This window comes from Schistocerca gregaria, unplaced genomic scaffold, assembly GCF_023897955.1.
Source record: "Schistocerca gregaria isolate iqSchGreg1 unplaced genomic scaffold, iqSchGreg1.2 ptg000378l, whole genome shotgun sequence".
NCBI lineage: Eukaryota > Metazoa > Arthropoda > Insecta > Orthoptera > Acrididae > Schistocerca > Schistocerca gregaria.
In genome coordinates this window covers 20,013,025-20,023,244 of record NW_026061824.1, presented here as the reverse complement: position 1 = coordinate 20,023,244, position 10,220 = coordinate 20,013,025, and positions in this window count along the sequence as shown.

The following is a 10,220-nucleotide window of genomic DNA, read 5'->3' as shown; positions in this document are numbered from 1 at the left end:
ATTATAAATCCTCGTTGTAGTGATCAGCTTCGAAAATGGCTGCGAAGCCACGCAGGGAAAGTCGTAACTATCTTTCAAATTTCAACGCTTTTTGGTTCAGCTTTCGTCTAAAGCGCAACAGTGAAAACCGCTATTAAAGGTTTCGAAGCTACTGCAATATGGCCCACGGACCCATCCATATTCACGACGCACACTTCCTCCCGGCACACACAACTGACAGCGGACGTGATAGGCCGTCAGATAAAGGGGTTATTATATCTGAACAATTGGAATTGCCTCCACCTAGCACACCAGCTGAAAATGACGACTCAAACGGGCTGGATAATCAAGCGGACGAGGTTTCAGCGATTTGTTACAATGAACTGCCGCCTAAGAATAACAAAGTTATTGGGGCTAATTGTTCTAATCTTGGGTGCTCTTGGATGACAACTGACAACACAACCTCCTCATTTCATATTTCACCTGAGATTCTGATTTTCTTGTCAAAAGTTAACGAAAGCAAGAAAAGAGCGAGACTGGAAAGGGGGAAGAACGTTGTTTTAACTGATTCGCAGTACAAAAAAAGAGTTAAAAGTCATTAATGGGAGAAATAGAAAAAAGAACTTTGACAAAGAAGAAAGAGCAAACAGAAAACTTTTTGCGAAAGAGAATAAAGTTAAGAACTCAAAAAAGAGAGAAAGAGTCTGAAGGTAAATGGAAAAAAGGAGAGAGAATACAATACTAACGAGAGTGATTACGAGGAAAGTTCTGACAGTCAATGTGTATATTGTGGTGGGTTATATTCAAAATCAGTTGGAGGTTGGGTCGCTTGTTCCACGTGCAAAAAATGGACACACGATTCTTGTGCAGGAATAGATAGCGAAGATGATGAGTGTCTCCCCGTGTGTGAATTTTGTAAACAGCCTCAAGAAAAGGATACGATACATGAAAACTGTAGTTTGACATTAATACTCACTTTGAACTAAAAAAAATACCGAGCAAGCCAATATTTTCTGCATTTCCGATAATTTTATACGTTTTTGTAATCACTTGTATTTACCACCCCATTCTACCGCGTGCAAATGATATAAATTTCTGTTTTTGAGTGAGAAAATATTGTTGTTTTATTTTATGGCAATGTTCTTGTATTTTTGTGATTAATACATCATAATGTGTTCATATAAAAATTTGTAGCTCTCTTATTTATCAATTTTGTACATTTAATCAAAGTTTTCAACTGTGTACCCCATTATACCTTGGATACCCCAACGTGTCGGATAAGAAAGATAAAAATACAATCACTACTCGTTTCTTCAACGACAATTTAAGCTGTGTTCTGTGGTTCCTCCCAGAGTTCATCACGATATATTCCGAAAAAAAATCATAGTTAACGAACATTATAAATTGTTCTAGAAACGAAGGCAATCACAGTTAACATTTAATAAGGCCACTGGTATCCTTCGAAATGCAACTAATCAACGTCATGCAGAACGTCGTGGGTCACAGCGGATGGATGGAATCGAAATATGACATTTACCCACGATCGCTTCTTTTTGTCAATTTGTGCCATTAATTTCTCTGCTCCCTAATCTCCCCTTCAGCTATTCGATCAAAGCTTTTTTAGCATTCTTCTACACCACCACATTTCGGAAGTTTCTAGTCGTCTCCTGTTTGGGGAACCAGGCATGTTAACTACTGATTCGCAATATATTTATTCCGAAAGGCAAAAGGAACCCCGAAAACAATGAAAATAATTTTGTTTATTGGTGATTGTACCAGTTTGATTTACACTTAGTGCGAATATGAAAATATTTTAATCCAAATCCTTATTTGAAGGTCCTAAATGTCGGTTTAAATGGCAGCTTGCTATGTAAGACATGCCCACTTGTTTCTCTGTGCCATCTCTTCTTTGAGATGATAAGCCTAGGGACATTTTACCCGTAGCTTTGAGCTTTCACCTATGAATACATTTTCTCTTGTCTCGTAGTCAGTTTACTATTAGCACATTAATATTGTTATTCCCTGTTGCATTTTGCCTACTCCTGCCTTGCCGCGTCTCAGGAGGCGTCTTGTCGGGTCTAGGGAGGGAATTCTCTAACCTAAAAAATACCCCATGTGCACTCCACACGTACTCCGCTACCCTCGTAGCGGCTTCCGGCGTGTAGTGCATGCCTGACCTACACAGGGGGACCCTACATTTCTGCACCCCATTGCGGAGGTCGAGAAATTTGCACCCCAGCTCTCCGCAGAATCGTCTGAGCCTCTGGTTTAAGCCTTCCACTCGGCTCCAAACCAGAGGACCGCGATCGGTTCTGGGAACGATACTACAAATAGTTAGCTCTGATTACACCCCGCGAGCGAGGCTTTCTGCCTTCATAAAATCCGCCAAACGCCTGTACGAAATGAGGATGACCTCTGAACTCAGACGGCAGGAGTCATTGGTGCCGACATCAGCAACAATTTGCAGTCGGGTGCACCCAGTGCTCTCTATCGCCGCCGGTAAGGGCCCCCTCCACATCTCGGATGAGACCCCCCGGCAAGCAGACAGAGTGAACACTGGCCTTCTTCCCCGACCTTTCCGCTATTTCCCTAAGGGGCTCCATCACCAGCCTAACGTTGGAGCTCCCAATAACTAATAAACTCCTCCCCCCGTGTGCCTGCTCGGACCTTGCTGAAAGAGCAGCCACATGTCCATTCACAGGCAGAGCGGGCGATGCCACACGGCCAGCCTCCACATTGACCCTCCGCCTCGTGCGCCGCGAACGCCGCTGAACCCGCCACTCCCCTTGTGGAGAGGGTGGCCCAACTGCGCCCGGTACCCGCGAAGATGTCTCGACAGCAGGGACAGTGGGTGAAGCATCTAACACCTGGGGTGCACCATGCGACGCACCAGACTCCCCACTGCCGCTACACTCCGAGGCAGCAGCCTGAAGACGGCTGACCGCGGCCATCAACACGCTCAGCTGTTCGCGAAGAGTGGCCAGCGTCCGTACACAGCAGTCACACATCCTATCCATCCTAAGGAATCAATTTACCGAAGAGACTTAATCAACTTTTAAGTAGACTGCTAATTCACTAAAGGCGGCTGATTACTGACTAAACTGTGATTGCTAACGACTTCTTGTAGAAAACAATGAAAATAGCACTACCTGTCTCTGGACTGTATTCAAAACAAACACTAGCACTACTGACACTATGGCTGACTACAAGGACTCTCTCTGACTGTATTCAAAACAAACACGAAATCTATGTAACACTATTACTAGCACTCGACAATTAAAGCTTCCTAAAAGCAAAAACACACGGAAGAAGAAGTGACAAGTAAGAAAAATAGAGTTAATACTTAAATTAAGGTAGCTCGCTGCACAGCAGACGTGAAGCAGCCGGCGGTTAGGGCGACACATGAACTTACAACATAAAAGTAATAACAGATAAAAATACATGTTCATGAACCTGAGAGAAAATCTGTCCATAAGTTTAAGCAAACGCTATCAGCAGTACAATGAGAATCAGCTTAATTTTTCAATTAACTCCTTGACAGGATAAAAGGAGTGACCCATGAGGAAACACTCCAGTTTCGATTTGAAAGCGCGTGGATTACTGCTAAGATTTTTGAATTCGAGTGGCAGCTTATTGAAAATGGATGCAGCAGTATACTCACACATTTTTGCACAAGAGTTAAGGAAGTCCGAACCAAATGGGGGTTTGATTTCTGCCGAGTATTAACCGAGTGAAAGCTGCATATTGTTGGAAAAAAACTAATATTGGTAACAAGAAACGACAATAAGGAATATACATATTGAGAGGCCAAGGTCAAAATACCCAGACTCCCTGAACAGAGGTCGACAAGAGGTTCGTGAACTCACACCACTTTTTGCCCGAACCTCCAGTTTCTGAGCCAAAAATATCCTTCTAGAATGGGAAGAATTACCCAAAAACATAATACCATATGACATAAGTGAATGGAAATAGGCAAAGTAGACTAATTTACTTGTCGAAGTATCACTCACTTTCGGTACTGTTCGAATAGTGAAAATGGCAGTATTAAGTCTTTGAGCAAGATCCTGAACGTGGGCTTTCCACAACACCTTACTATTTACTTGAACACCTAGGAATTTGAACCGTTCAGTTTCACTAATCATATGCCCATGCTGTGAGATTTAAACGTCAGGTTTTGTTGAATTGTGTGTTAGAAACTGTAAAAACTGAATCTTACTGTGATTTAACGTTAGTTTATTTTCTATAAGCCATGGACTGAGGTCATGTACTGCACTACTTGAAACGGAGTCAATGTTGCACACAACATCCTTTACTACCAAGCTAGTGTCATCAGCAAACAGAAATATTTTAGAGTTACCCGTAATACTTGAGGGCATATCATTTATATAAATAAGGAACTGGAGCGGCCCCAACACTAATCCCTGAGGAACCCCCTCCCCCTTGACAGTACACCACTCAGATCCCCCATCACACTGTATTACTTTCCCCCATTCCTGCAGATCGTTCCCTAATGCTCTTCCTGAAACACTGTACAACTTCTGATTCTGTCAGTTCTTTCGGGTCCCATCTCCTTAAATTCCCACCTTTTTCCAGTTTCTTCAGTTTTAATCTACAGTTCATAATCAATATATTGTGATCAGAGTCCACATTTGCCCCTGGAAATGTCATACAATTTAAAATCTGGTTCCTAAATCTCTGTCTTACCATTACATAATCTATATGAAATATTGCAGTATCTCCAGGTCTCTTCCACGTATACAATCTTCTTTCATGATTTTTGAACCAAGTGTTAGCTATGATTAAGTTATGCTCTTGGCAAAAACCTTCCAGGCGGCTTCCTCTTTCATTTTTTACCCCCATTCCATATTCACCTACTACGTTTCCTTTTCTTCCATTTCCTACTGTCGAATTCCAGTCACCCATTAATATTAAATTTTCATCTCCCATCACTATCTGAATGATTTCTTTTATCTCATCACACATTCCATCAATTTCATCATCATCTACGGACTACTTTTACGACATTGGTAGGCGTGGGATTCGTGGCTAACTTGGCCACAACAATGCGTTCACTATGCTGTTTGTAGTATCTTACCCACATTCCTATTTTTATTAATTATTAGACCTACTCATGCATTAGCTTCATATTAGCCTTCCTAATACTTAAATCTATATTCGATGTTAACAATGACGCCGGTGGATGGACTATCACAAAATTACTGACCGTCGAGAAAGTCACAAATATAACCGACAAGCTAATGGGCCCTTCACAGGAAAAGGTTTTTCGCCGGAAAACGGGGAAAACTGAAACCCAGCAAATGAGTAAAAAAATGTATATCCACTGGCAAAAAAAAAAAAAAATACTGTACGCACACAACTTACACAAAAATAGTCTGGGATTACTCTATTACGTAACACAGTTTTTGTGATTGTATCTTGCAGCTTTAGTTATTTTTAATTAAAAGAGGCTTTAAAAGGACAGAAAGAACGTGTTGGACTACGCTACAGATCGTTCTGTTAGCACAGTCTTTACTTTGTAATCACTTTCGTTGACTTCGGCAACTCTCAACAGAAATCTCCAACCTAACCGAGACAATGTGCTACAATACAGCCGAGATCATGACAAGAGAATGGGCTACATCACACTCGAAGTAAATTTATATAGGTAAGGATCCCCATGACCTGTGTACATCTATTATAAAAAATCTCCAAGCCACTCTCCTCAAATAGATCGCAATCTTCTCTTGACCATCTGTTACTATTTCAGAATTAAAAACCAGATTCAAAGAAAATTTGGCTACCAGTCACAAAACTAGAAAAATAAAAATAATAAAAGTGAGAACGTGAAACACGTTAGCAATAACCATAAACAGGAGATTTTACAGAAAATAAAATTGAGAAAGGAAATTATTAATATTATCGACCGTTTAGGAAATCTAGGCTACGAAAGGTATGAAACCACATATCGAATAACTGGTGGAAGAGTTAGTGTGTTTTAAGATTAAATCCAAACAACAATTAGAGAAAAATATATCGAAGCAAGGCAACTATTACGAAAAATTGCTAAATCTCGAGACAAATTGTGTCCTTCTGTATTAGATGAAATGTTTTGGCCCCTAGTACGGATGAAACAGTATCTGCAGTATCAACAAGAACTTCGGACATGTGTTTCATATTTCATCCAAGCCTGCAGTCTATAAATATTGAAACAAAATACTAAAACAAAATACCACTACAGGGGAATTACTTACGAAGTAGTTCTTGGTAAAGAAACACAGGACACAATTACGTATGTAGGCTTAATACGAACTACAGCTGTGTTTATAAATCGCTATAGTTGCCTTGGACTAACGACGAGAGAATATCAATATAACCTGTACGCTTTTCAAAGCTGTTATCCATGAAAAAGCTAAACGACGTATCGTGAACAAAATACAATTTAACACCGAAACAATGATATTAGCTGACAATGGGCACAGACTTTAGTCAATGGGCACTTGAAAATTTGTGCCAGACCAGGATTAGCACCCGAGTCCCTGGTTACTAGGGAGAGGCAATAATCACTGTGTCCGAATTACACAGTGGTCAATAGAATAGCACGAACTGCCCGAGCATGCCGTTCGTTATATCCAAATTCTCAATTTATCCATAGACTGCTAATGCAGTGCTCCTTGAACATAATCCTCCTCCCCCTAATTATACAGTACATGGCCAAATAAACAGACACCGAATATATGCAAACTTGGCCTTACGAACATTGCAGACGTCGTCTATGTAACACACGTCAAACTTCAAAGAATTTACCAATTCGTTGCATAGTTTACTATAGACCACAAATCAAGTAACGTAAAAAAAGCACTGCGTCTATTGAGATCATGATTCAGAGTTTAAAAAATAAACTAATAAGTCGCCTACATATTACAGTTGCTGCCGAAAGAGGAGAACCATTATTTTCCCACAAAAGGGAATATAGTTAAAATGACGCTTCTATTTCGATTAGTTTCGGCGGTTACTAAAATTTGCAGTGAAAGTTACATAGTGGACTCTACCCTCCCCCCACAAGAAACGTAGTTATCGTGGCTGGTGTCAGACTTTTGTACACAGTTAGAGAATGTGTGTTAAATGTGGCGCGGGCGGAAACACTAGGCTACGCTACAGGGCAATCTGCTCGCACAACGTTTAGTCGGCATTCATAATCGTTGGCGTAAACAACTCTCAATCAAATTACCACCTTCCAACCTAACTTAGATCTCGGGCTACACTACCAATCGGCCTGTCATCACAACCAAAAATTCATTGAGGGGGGGGGGGGGGGATTTCCTGTATCTCTCTCTTCAATGTATCTCTACGCAAAACTGCCAGTTTTGTCAGACTCAACTGCAAGATTTACCAATGGTAAACACTTTTGAGACGGCTCGTAATTTTAGAATAGTCCTCTTCGTCTTACTTGGCATAAATTGTTCGCTGGCGACCCAGCAGCTAGCTCCCTCAGTGTCTGCTTCTGCCATCGCACCACGCTAGTCTGCTGTTGTCCTAGCAGACCGAACGCACCGCACATCCGATACCTTCGGAACCACTCACTGGCCAGTTAGCAACTGAGCGGAACACTGTTTACATCGTGAAAGGAAAACTATGCAAAGATGTACACTTAAATGGCACGACTGAGTAGCACACACACAGTAATATCTGAGGAATGTCCTTCGACACGCGCAGAACGAAAGTCTTCTCGCGAACGTACAGCATCTCTGAAAAAAAATCTCGTGACTATATTCCGGCGTTACGGCCAGGTTCTCATACAAATGAGCAAAAAAGGATACATTTGAAATTTTTTTTTGAGACAACGAAAATACATTCGAAGGATCTGTTCGTTAATTACGAGTGATAATACTATGAGCTTAATTTTAGATTTTCAATAAAAAATGGCGCCCGTAATTATGATTTGATCAAGGGCCTGCGAGACTGGAGTACACAGAGTGCGTGCAGTGTGGCACCTGAGATGTTACCTGAATTCAAAAATGGGTAACATCAGTTGATACTACATTATTTCTTTGAAATTGAAAATGGATAACATCAGTCGATAATACATAAAATTTATGGGAGCGCATACCTAACCGCAATGAAACAACCTTAAATTTAACGATACAGTGCTAATTCGAACTTTGAGTTCGATTTTTGGGGGTTTGTGTCACTCCTTATGCCTACACAAAAATTAGTTAATATTAACAAATGTCATATTATAGCTATAAGTTCCTAAGAAAAGTGTTTACTTTTAGGGGTCAGAGGTAGAAGTTAAGAGATCGAACCACTTTTAATTTATACTGCATGCCGTTCTGAGAAAATCGTTACTCGAAAAAAAAGTGTTCAAAGTTTAGGGAAAACATTTAGTTATATTATTACTTCGATTTGCATGAACTGAGTGTTACATATATATTCTTAATGTCGCTGAAAACGAATCTGAAGTCAGATTTTCAATATTCAAAACAGCTAATCCAATACGGAGGGCAAACGATTATGTTTCCACCAATTTTTACCAAAAATGTATTTCCGTTATTTACGTTTAGTCTGCAATTCAAGGAGTATTTATCAACCCTTCCTCTACCTCTGATTGTTCCTAGACAGCAACTTCCTGTTCTTCTTGGCAGGAAAAGCCGATCTGTCTAAGCTGGATATGCAGCACTCGGCAGCCTGCACTTGATATTCGTCCGTATTTTCGGTGAGTATGTTTGCATGCATTCTGCAGTATGAATCATTTTGAGCACGTGCGACACGGGACGAGTTATCATCTACATCTATATGGATACCCTGCAAAACACATTAAAGTTCCTGGCAAAGGGTTCATCGAATCACCTTCACAACTGATAATTAATTGAAACCCTCAGCTGCCGACAGGTGTTGTTGATATACTTCGATGGGGACAGCTGAAAAGTGTGCCCCTACTGGGACTCGAACCCAGGATCTCCTGCTTACATGGCAGACGCCCAATCCATCTGAGCCATCGAGGGCACAAATGAACATCACGACTGCAGGAATTTATCCCTCGCACGCTTCCCGAGAGACTCACATCCCCAAACGTCCACAATCCGATTACGTAATGTACTTAATAGATATTTGTCCATCCACTCACTACTGGCTCACACTAAGGTGAGTTCCGGCAACCTGTGCGCATTCGCACAGACGAAGGTCAATGGCTGGGTAACGTTTAACCATAGATATGAAGATAGTAACTGTTCTCGAAAGAACAGGCGTCACTGACGACCGCCGACCGCGGTGGTCTCGCGGTTCTAGGCGCGCAGTCCGGAACCGTGCGACTGCTACGGTCGCAGGTTCGAATCCTGCCTCGGGCATGGATGTGTGTGATGTCCTTAGGTTAGTTAGGTTTAAGTAGTTCTAAGTTCTAGGGGACTAATAACCACAGCAGTTGAGTCCCATAGTGCTCAGAGCCATTTGAACCACTGACGACCGTGCAGCTCTTCTAGAATACATGACAGACCGGCCGATGTGGCCGAGAGGTTGTAGGAGCTTCAGTCGGGAGCCACGCGACCGCTACGGTCGCAGGTTCAAATCCTGCCTCGAGCATGGATGTGTGTGATGATTTATTAATTTATTTATTTATTTTTTGCTGTAGGTAAAGAAGGATAGCATTGTGAGGAGGGGGAAGGGGGTGGGGGGGGAGTCTTGCATCTCCCACCTTGGAATTCTCAGTACAGAATTTTTATTCATTACGAGATTCTTAGCCACTTGCAGAAGTGATTTCGAGTGATTCTGCAAAACTTTTCCTTTAGCCAATCGTAGCAACTATAGGATTCCGTTCCTGCTGCATGACATGTCTCGGAACTTAAACTGACCAACTCATTTGCATAAAGAGCTAGCTTATCATCCGCTTCTTTACTTGCGTAGACCGTTCATGGTCTGCAAAGAATTTTTTTCTTTAATCGTTTTTTTATGTCTTTTATAAACTGCAACACTTTCTAAACTTTCTAAACTTAGCGCCGTTGAAGCATGGTCTTTTACTGAATGATCAAAAAGCAATGCTGACAGCTGGAGTCCAAGGTTTTTGTTAATCAAGCCGTTTGTATTCTTGTGGTGATATCTCCGTAGAGTCTTTCATTCCCTAACGCATATTTCTTTATATCTAATTGAGAAGTGAAATACAGGTTTTCATAGATGCAGATTTAAAATATTTTAATATAACGCAATAAATATTGCATTAAAATTTTCATCCCCTTATGCTCGAAGTTCCA